Genomic DNA, 11,120 nt, shown 5'->3' on the forward strand with positions numbered 1-11,120 from the left:
TATAAAATCTTGAAATCCCTGGTTACTGTAGCACACCAATCAATCAACAGCAGCAATTTGCTGTACTTTCCCATTAATTCATAGGAAGTACTGATCTCCATGTATTGGTCCCTTTAGGCAGACTTGAATATGACTGCTGGCAATTTGCTGCCTCCATGCCATCTTGGGTGTCAAGTCAGTCTGATCAATGACACGATAGAGAGATGTAAGAAGAGAGGGAATGTAACATGATTGTATTTGTTGTGGGCTTGTCATTACACACCGTAGCACGCGAGTCTGTAAGTCTGTCAGACTAAAGGCTTATCATACTTGACCCTCAGCTCTTCTCCAATGAGACGCACTGACCCTTCGGCGAGGGACTGCGAAGCAGGCCTGGCTGCCGTGTAAACAGCTGAAATCAAAGGCTGGTTTTTACATCTCTCTGGAAGGGTGGGCTGAAGAGCCTTTCAAAGGTGCCAAATTCAGGAGTAAAAAATGTTTGGACAGCATATAGTCAGCTTTGCTCTTGCAACACTTACCAAATAACCCTGATTTGCTCTCTCTGAAACACTTTTGACATTTTTGTCATTCAGAGCAACTAGGGATAATTGCCTTGCTCAAGGGCGCATCGGCAGATTTCTGACTTAGTTGCCTCGGGGATTCAAACCAGCAACCTTTCGGGTTACTGGCCCAACGCTCTTAACCATTAGGTTACCTGCCTACACACAGAGGAAACATCACTGGAAGGTGATACAAGACTGACGAATCAAGACAAGGTTTGAAATGGAGATAGCAGGGGAAAGAAAGAAAAAAGCCAACAACAAAGTGCATGTTTTAAAGGTGCTCACAGCCAACAGGCCAGGCCTCAGTATACGTGAAATAAAAGGGAAAGAAACATAAACACACTCTTCAAACATCCCTTTTGATAACCAGGACTAGATACATAGCATTCCAGAGGGCTGTAGCTTGGCCTGGCTCATTAAAAAAAGCTATTTTCCTTGCTAGGAAAATACATAGTGGTCATGAATCTAATTAATTCAAAGCTAGTCAGCGAGCACATTTAGGATCATGTTTGACTTTTCAATCAGATTTTTTTTGGAACATGAAATCAATAGTACTACATTGGCATTAAGGTTACAGGTACTTCATATGTACAGTAGCCTCAAGACTAGCTAAATAACAGCTAATATTGGCAGGCTTTCTTTTTCTGTGAAGATATTCATGAGATTTTGATAGTTACTGCTTTGTTTGACATCACATGGTGCACTTCAATGGGCTTGTTTCATTTCCCAGACTCATGGCTATGTGAACCATTGGTTTCAAGCATGATGTGTAAACAATGCATGACTGGGTGAGCACACCAGACCACACCCTTTTAGAATGACACAATATTTAAGACACAAAACAATAGAGTTTTATCATTTCCCCCCTGAAATACCACAAGGCATTTCAACACAGTGAGTTGAATTTATACCAGTTGTATTTTATTTACGATAATTCGGAGACTGCTTCGGTGAGACTCGAGACTCTGTTTTTTGATTACTTCAGTCACAATGTTGTTTCCTGGTTATATAAAGGGAATTTGACTTTACTCCAAATCATAAATAAAACACAATAATGGTATAGACAAGCAAACAAAAATACTCCCAGCTCTCACATTATGCAGCAGCAACAAAAGTGTTGGTGAAGAAAAGACATGTAAAATGCCAACCAGTTTTTAAACTTAAGTCTTAGAATCATATTCATTTCCTGTTTGCATTTGGTTTGTTTGAACTCTAAAATAATATTGTCTTCTTAATCCCAGTTTTGGTGAAATTCTGATGCGCTCACACTCAAGCCTTATAGTAAGGTGACATAACACACACTTTACAATGAATGTATGAATATGCACATGACAACTGGCCTTCACAGGTTTACATATGTACACAGCCTAGTGATTACGTACTCCCTACGTTCTACAGTGACTGACTGGTGTGTTCAGAAAACCAATGAGAGGTGACAGCAGTTGAAACACGTGATTTAAATGAGGTGTCTGTTAAACACATCTACCCTGGTACATACTGTATATCTGCACTATCACATTTGGAGACATTTCAACGCGCACCAATATGTCACGGAAATACGTGACAAATTTGTCAGATATACTGTATGTTTTCACAGCAACACAAGGTCAAGTTGAGGCAACAAAAAGGTACAGTAGTCAAAGTACAGAGACGTTTGTCTTAATAGCATTGTCACGCTCGTCTGACGAAGAGGACCAAATCGTAGCGTGGTACGTGTTCATGATTATTTATTCAAACTGAACACTGAAACAAAATAACAAACCGAAACAGTTCTGTCTGGTGCAGAAACACAAAACAGAAAACTACCCACGAAACACAGGTGGGAAAAAGCTGCCTAAGTATGATTATCAATCAGAGACAACGATAGACAGCTGCCTCTGATTGAGAACAACACCCGACCAAACACAAAGAAATAGAAAACATAGAAATAAGAAACTAGACTGCCTGCCCTAGTCACACCCTGGCCTAACCAAAATAGAGAATAAAGGCGACTATGGCCAGGGCGTGACAGTACACCCCCCCCCCCCCAAAAGGTGCGGACTCTGGCCGCAAAACCCGACTCTAAAGGGGAGGGTCCGGGTGGGCCTCCTTTACAGCGGCGGCTCTGGTGCGAGACGTACGGGCAGTCTGGTACGTGGAGCTGCCATAGGGCTCACCAGGATGGGGAGACATACAGGAGGCCCTGTCCTTGGCAGAGGCACCGGATAGACTGGGCCGTGGAGGCGCACTGGAGGTCTCGAGCTAAGAGCCTGCACAACCCGTCCTGGCTGGATGGTGACTTTGGCCCTGCACGTGCGGGGCGCAGGCACAGGACGCACTGGGCTGCGCAGACGCACTGGAGACACAGTGCGCAGAGCCGGCGCAGGATATCCCGGGCCGTAGAGACGTACTGGCGGCCAGACGTGCTGAGCCGGCATCCTCTGACCTGGCTGGATGCCCACTCTAGCCCGGCCGATTCGGGGAGCTGGAAGGTAGCGCATCGGGCTGTGCACGAACACTGGAGACACCGTGCTCTCCACACGGTGCCTGACCAGTACAACGCTCCCTCTGGCAAGCACGGGGAATTGGCTCAGGTCTCCAACCTGGCTCACCCAATCTCCCCATGTGCCCCCCAATTTTGTAGTGGCCTCCCGGTCTTTAGTGCCAGCCTTGTCCCCGTGTAATCTTTGGCCCTTTTACCAGCTGCCTCCGCCTTCCTGGCTGCTTCAACCTGCTCCCATGGCAGGCGATCTTTTCCGGCCAGGATCTCCTCCCACGTGTAGGATCCGTTACCGTCCAGGATGTCCTCCCATGTCCAGTGCTCCTTACCACGCTGCTTGGTCCTTTGGTAGTGGGTAGTTCTGTCACGCTCGTCTGAAGAAGAGGACCAAAGCGCAGCGTGGTACATGTTCATGATTATTTATTCAAACTGAACACTGAAACAAAATAACAAAGTGGAACAAACCGAAACTGTTCTGTCTGGTGCAGAAACACAAAACAGAAAACAACTACCCACAAAAGGGTGGCAGGGTAGCCTAGTGGTTAGAGCGTTGGACTAGTAACTGGAAAGTTGCAAGATCAAATTCCCGAGCTGACAAGGTACATATCTGTCGTTCTGCCCCTGAACAGGCAGTTAACCCACTGTTCCTAGGCCGTCATTGAAAATAAGAATTTGTTCTTAACTGACTTGCCTAGTTAAATAAAGGTTAAATAAATGAAAACACAGGTGGGAAAAAGCTGCCTAAGTATGATTCTCAATCAGAGACAACGATAGACAGCTGCCTCTGATTGAGAACCACCTCCGGCCAAAGAAATAGAAAACATAGAAATAAAGAAACTAGACTGCCCACCCTAGTCACACCCCGGCCTAACCAAAATAGAGAGAAAAAAAACATACTGTTGTTGGTGCTGTTTAATTTCTAAGGATTTCTACACTTAAGTCTTACCAAGTGTTTATAGTGCATTTCCTCATCCAGGGGAATGGAAAAAACATCCACCCTGCTGTGATGGATTGCTCAGAGTTCTGTGTGTCTCATACCACCTGAAATATTGGAGGTGTAGTCAAGGCCCTTGGTATTGGCTGTGTGGTGTGCACAGCCGTGACCACAGCCAGGAGACATGGCGGCGAACCTGGACCAGGAACAGAGATATATCCCCCACAACCGAGCCATGAAGAGAATAACACAGGCCCAGAAACTGGGAATCAACCACTGTGTGAGTGTGAGAGGAGAGGATATGGCATACTGGAAGGTAGCCAAGTGCTACTGCAAAAACCAAGCACTCTCAGTCAAATCAGTAGCTGGTTACTACAGATAAGTAGAAGTCGATTGTCTTAGAATGCATTTTTCTGAGTGTTACTCAGTGCTATTAAGTGAGTAATTAGTTAGAATGATTATGATTTAGTTAAATAGGTTATCAATGGTTATTATCAAACAGGGATACTGTTAAATTCAGCCAAATATTTTTATGAAGCCTCCTTTACTCTCTAGTGCTGTAGTTTGAGTGGACTTGACCTCAAGTCCTCAATGGCCGGTCCCCTGAAAATACTTCATCCACCTCTCGGTCTCTTAATGAAAACCAAGCCACTGTTTCTATCATCAATCACACTTGATCCAAGTCTCTGAGAACCCCCAGGAGAAGACCTGACAGGTAGACATAGGAGTAATAAAGAAGACAAACAGTGTCACAGTGAAACAGAGAATAAAAACACAAAGGCCTGTTGTGTCCCCTTGTGTGTCTCTGTGTCAAGCTTTCCCTTATCAATGTAATTCACGGAGCCGTGGTTTCTATGCTGTAATTGCAACCCTGGATCAGATCTAAATGCATTTGTATCTCTTTGCATTATTTGTATTTGCATTATCTAACATTCTCAGAAATTATTGTGGTGGCATAAATGTGCTAAAAAATCGAAGTAAAATAGGGGGTTATTAAAAACAGGCTTAATTGCTCTCGCCTGCAGCGGCACCAGACTTTATGACGGCAACTATACTTGCAGAAATATATGATCTTATTAGGCCTATATACCATTGACTTTATTGTAAACAATTTATCACACAAAAAAATATGCTCAGCTCTACCCTTTATATATTGGCGTGTGTAATATGTTTTTCTGTCTTTAATTCAGCTTCTAATCAGGGGCTCACAGCTAAGCTGTGAAACCTGTAGTTATTCTTAGATATGTTTTCCCTCTTGACATAGTCAAAAGCTCAATAACTTTTCTAATTTGGCACACAGAAACCAGAAGCCATGAGTAACTTGGTCATGAATAATGGCACCAATTGGCCTATAGGTGGCGTTGTTATAAGCAGTCTCACTTAGACCCTCATATCCACCTCCCTGTTTTACCTAAAAACTTAAAGACTTGAAACTTTGTATGTAGGTGTCTTTCTTCATACTGAACAAATTTGCCTCAAGGACACACAAGGTTCATTCGGATAGATTTTCCTCCATCTTGGACATTTTGGAAAACCTTTGAAAAACGTATTTTCATGAACCACAAGTCCAAATAACACTAGCTTCGGTATGTAGACCCATGGTACATATCTTAAGTTTGAGAAAAGCTAAGGGATTTGGTAAGAGAGTGCTGAGTTATACACTGGAGCGACGAACCGCCCTTGATTTGTCTGACTGGCCGGTTCCCCTCAATCCACTGGGATTCTCTGCCTCTAACCCTATTATGGGGGCTGAGTCACTGGCTTACTGGTGCTCTTCCATGCCATCCCTGGGAGGGGTGCATCACTTGAGTGGGTTGAGTCACTGACGTGATCGTCCTGTCTGGGTTGGCGCCCCCTCTGGTTCGTGCTGTGGGGGAGATCTTCGTGGACTATACTCGGCCTTGTCTCAGGGTAGGAAGTTGGTGGTGGTTTAAAGATATCCCTCTAGTGGTGTGGGGGCTGTGATTCGGAAAAGTGGGTGGGATTATATCTTGCCTGGTTGGCCCTGTCCAGACGTATTGTCGGAAATCAGATTTTACATGTCCATTTAAATCCTTTGTAAATCCACTTCACCATGTCCTATCAACTTGAAGCTTCTTAGGGCCATCAAAGACATTATCATGTTGAACCATGTTAAATTGAGGCATGGTTTTTTAACTATGTAATGCTAATGCTTAAAATAACCATATGACATTTTCTCATGGACTAAAAGTCAGATTCACTCCAAATTTGGTATTTAAAAAATTTGATCTAGTTTTAGAAAATAACATTGATGCATTCAAAGATAGCTGCCCTAGCAGGTCCACAGACGATGCAATCGCCATCATACTGCACACTGCCGTGTTCCATCTGGACAAGAGGAATACCTATGTAAGAATGCTGTTCATTGACTACAGCTCAGCATTCAACACCATAGTACCCTCAAAGCTCATTATCAAGCTGGAGGTCCTGGGCCTCAACCCTGCCCTGTGCAATTGGGTCCTGGACTTTCCGATGAGCCGCCCCCAGGTGGTGAAGGTAGGAAACAACATCTCCACCTTGCTGACCCTCAACACTGGGGCCCCACAAGGGTGCGTGCTCAGCCCCCTCCTGTACTCCCTGTTCACCAACGACTGTGTGGCCATGAACACCTCCAACTAAATCATCAAGTTTGCAGACGACACAACAGTAGTGGGCTTGATTACCAACAACAACAAGTCAGCCTACAGGGAGAAGGTGAGGGCACTCAGAGTGTGGTGTCGGGAAAACAACCTCTCACTCAACGTCAACAAAACAAAGGAGTTGATCGTGGATTTCATGAAACAGCAGAGGGAGCACCCCCTTATCCACATCAAAGGGACAACAGTGGAGAAAGTGGAGAAAGTGGAAAGTTTTAAGTTCCTCAGCATACACAACAAACGACAAACTGAAATGGTCCACCCACACAGACAGTGTGGTGAAGATGGCGCAACAGCGCCTCTTCAACCTCAGGAGGTTGAAGAAATTTGGCTTGTCACTCAAAACCCTGACTAACTTCTACAGATCCACAATCGAGAGCATCCTATCAGGCTGTATCACAGCCTGATACAGCAACTGCTCCGCCCTCAACCGCAAGGCTCTCCAGATGGTGGTGTGGTCTGCACAACGCATTACAAGAGGCAAACTATCTGCCCTCCATGACACCTATACCACCAGATGTCACAGGAAGGAAGGCAAAAAGGCAAAAAAACATTTCATCAAAGACAACAACTACCCGAGCCACTGCCTGTTCACACTGCTACCTTCCAGAAGGCAAGGTCAGAACAGATGCATCAAAGCTGGGACTGAGAGACTGAAGAATAGCTTCTATCTCAAGGCCATCAGACTGCTAAACAGCAATCACTAACTCAGAGAGGCTGCTGCCTACATGGAGAACCAATCACTGACCACTTTAACAAGTGGCTTACTAGTCACTTTAAACCATGCCACTTTAAATAATGCCACTTTAATAATGTTTACATAGCTTACATTACTCATATCATATGTATATACTGTATTTTATACCACCTAATTGCACCGTGTCTATGCCGCTCGCCCTCGGCCATCACTAATCCATATATTCTTATGTACATATTCTCATTCACCCCTTTTAGATTTGTGTGTATTAGGTATTTGTTGGGGAATTGTTAGTTTACTTGTTAGATATTACTGCACTGTCAGAACCAGAAGCACAAGCATTTCGCGACACTCGCATTAACATCTGCTAACCATGTGTATGTGGCCAATAACATTTGATTTGATTTGATTAGATGCATATTAGCACATCCGCTATCCGCTAATATGCTAAAATATGCACACAAAAAAATATTCTAATGTTCCATGGGACCAAATTACACCACATTTAGAATGTAGACCCATGGTACATGTCTTAACTTAGCTAAGGGATTGGTCAAACAATGGATGAGTTATTGACCAATCAAAATAGCAGATTTTACATGTCCATTTAAAGCACTCTAAATCCACTCCACGGTGGCCTGTCAACTTGAAACTTGTCATCGCTATCACAGATGTTCCTAAGATGAACACATTGTTATTTATATCTTGAAAAACAAGGAAACTATTACAGTGCCTTTCAAAAATATTCATCCCCTTTTGCGTTTTTCAATTTTTTTTGCATTACAACCTATAATTTGAATAGATTTTTATTTGGATTTCATGTAATGGACAAACACAAAATAGTCCAAATTTCTGAAGTGAAATGAAAAAAAATACTGGTTTCAAAATATAAAAAATATAGAAATATGGAAAAGTGGTGCGTGCATATCTATTCACCCCCTTTGCTATGAAGCCCCTAAATAAGATCTGGTGCAACAAATTACCTCCAGAAGTCACATAATTAGTTAAATAAAGTCCACCTGTGTGCAATCTAAGTGTCACATGATATGTCACATGATCTCAGTAAATATTCACATGTTCTGAAAGGCCCCAGAGTCTGCAACACCACTAAACAAGCTGCACCATGAAGACCATGGAGCTCTCCAAACAGGCCAGGGACAAAGTTGTGGAGAAGTACAGATGAGGGTTGGGTTATAAAAAAATATCAGAAACTTTGAACATCCCACAGAGCATCATTAAATCCATTATTAAAAAATTTAAAGAATATGGCACCACAACAAACCTGCCAAGAGAGGGCCGCCCACCAAAACTCACGGACCAGGCAAGGAGGGCATTAATCAGAGAGGCAACAAAGAGACCAAAGATAACCCTGAAGGAGCTGCAAAGCTCCACAGCGGAGATAGGAGTATCTGTCCATAGGACCACTTTAAGCCGATCACTCCACAGAGCTGGGCTTTACGGAAGAGTGGCCAGAAAAAAAGCCATTGCTTAAAGAAAAAAATAAGCAAACACGTTTGGTGTTCACCAAAAGGCATGTGGGAGACTCTCCAAACATATGGAAGAAGGTACTCTGGTCAGATGAGACTAAAATGTAGCTTTTTGGCCATCAAGGAAAATGTTTGGCACAAACCCAGCCCCTCTCAACGACCCGAGAACACCAAGCATGGTGGTGGCAGCATCACGCTGTGTGGATGTTTTTTATCGGCAGGGACTGGAAAACTGGTCAGAATTGAAGGAATGATGGATGCCGCTAAATACAGGGAAATTCTTGAGGGAAACCTGTTTCAGTCTTCCAGACATTTGAGACTGGGACGGCGGTTCACCTTCCAGCATGACAATGACCCAAAGCACACTGCTAATGCAACACATGAGTGGTTTAAGGGGAAACATTTAAATGTCTTGGAATGGCCTAGTCAAAGCCCAGACCTCAATCCAATTGAGAATCTTTGGTATGACTTAAAGATTGCTGTACACCAGTGGAACCCATCCAACTTGAAGGAGCTGGAGCAGTTTTGCCATGAAGAATGGGCAAAAATCCCAGTGGCTAGATGTGCCAAGCTTATAGAGACATACCCCAAGAGACTTGCAGCTGTAATTACGGCGAAAGGTGGCTCTACAAAGTATTGACTTTGAGGGGGTGAATAGTTTTGCACGCTCAAGTTTTTTTTATTTCTTGTTTGTTTCAATGATAAAAAAAATATGTAGCATCTTCAAAATGGTAGGCATGTTGTGTAGATCAAATGATACAAACCCCCCAAAAATTGTTGTAAGGCAACAAAATAGGAAAAATGCCAAGGGGGGTGAATGCTTTTGCAAGCCACTGTAGCAACTCATTCTTTGCATATTTAACGCTAATGCTCAAAATCATCTTCTCCTCATGAACCATACTTCAGATTCACTCCAGATTTTGGATTTTGACCCATGAATGAACATACAGGAAGGTAGTTCCTACATGATAGAGTGCTTGCTTTGTTATCCAACTGATCTTGTGTCCATTCTGTCATCCTGTGAACCCCGTTCCTTGCTGCTCGTAGCTATATTTGCATGTTATATTGATCTAGTTTTCCAAAAGTTGGACAAGTTCACTTGCCCTTAGTTCTCTTCCTGTAATTCTTGAGTAGTCACTATACAGTAGGCGAGGTGTCGGCAGTGTTAGTCCCTCCGATGAGGAATGGTGTCATAAGAGAAATCTTCCTTAAATATCCTATCTGGCAACTGACACAGCTGATGGTGAATAACAATGACCAGCTGATCTTGGAATATATGTGTCTGTGATGATAATGCTGAGTGAGAATTGCCCCAATCCACAGCACGCAGGGCTGAAGGAATTTCCCAAGACAGGCCTAGAGACCCACAGCATTGGTAGGTAATTGGATGCTGAGATAAGTTGTTAGCTCTCTGCACTTTATTGATTTCAGCAACAGTGCAAAGCGTCACAGATAGCACAATTCATGGCCAAACCTTTCATCACACATAATTGATTAAACAGCATTGCTTTACAGGGAATATAAATGCTGACCAGATAATCAAACTGTGTGAGTGAGTCACACTGGAATTGCCTTTGCATCTACAAACCTGACCATAGCCTCAGCTAACACTCATTACCCCAGTCCAGTGCATCAACCATAAAGATTGTATTTTTGCAGAAGAAATCCACACGTTATGCTCGAAGAGTCTATGGTTGCCTCCAATGCCTCCCTATAAGGAGCAGTTCAACTGTCCACGATCCTCATGTCCCCATTGTTGACGATCTCAACCTGTCCTTCCATGAGCTGTAGCTGGTTATCTTTTGAGGGTAGCTCCCAGTTTCTGATATCCAATAATATACAGTATATCACAAAAGTGAGTACACCCCTCACATTTTTGTAAATATTTGAGTATATCTTTTCATGTGACAACACTGAAGAAATGACACTTTGCTACAATGTAACACAACCATTAATATCTAAACTGCTGGCAACAAAAGTGAGTACACCCCTAAGTGAAAATGTCCAAATTGGGTCCAATTAGCCATTTTCCCTCCCGGTGTCATGTGACTCATTAGTGTTACAAGGTTTCAGGTGTGAATGGGGAGCAGGTGTGTTACATTTGGTGTCATCGCTCTCACACTCCCTCATACTGACTGGTCACTGGAAGTTCAACATGGTACCTCATGGCAAAGAACTCTCTGAGGATCTGAAAAAAATAGACGAGTGCTGCCAGAATTGCTGCAGAGGTTGAAGGGGTGGGAGGTCAGCCTGTCAGTGCTCAGACCATACGCCGTACACTGCATCAAATTGGTCTGCATGGCTGTCGTCCCAGAAGGAAGCCT

The sequence above is a fragment of the Oncorhynchus kisutch genome, linkage group LG21 (genome assembly GCF_002021735.2).
Source record: "Oncorhynchus kisutch isolate 150728-3 linkage group LG21, Okis_V2, whole genome shotgun sequence".
In the NCBI taxonomy this organism is placed as follows: Eukaryota; Metazoa; Chordata; class Actinopteri; order Salmoniformes; family Salmonidae; genus Oncorhynchus; species Oncorhynchus kisutch.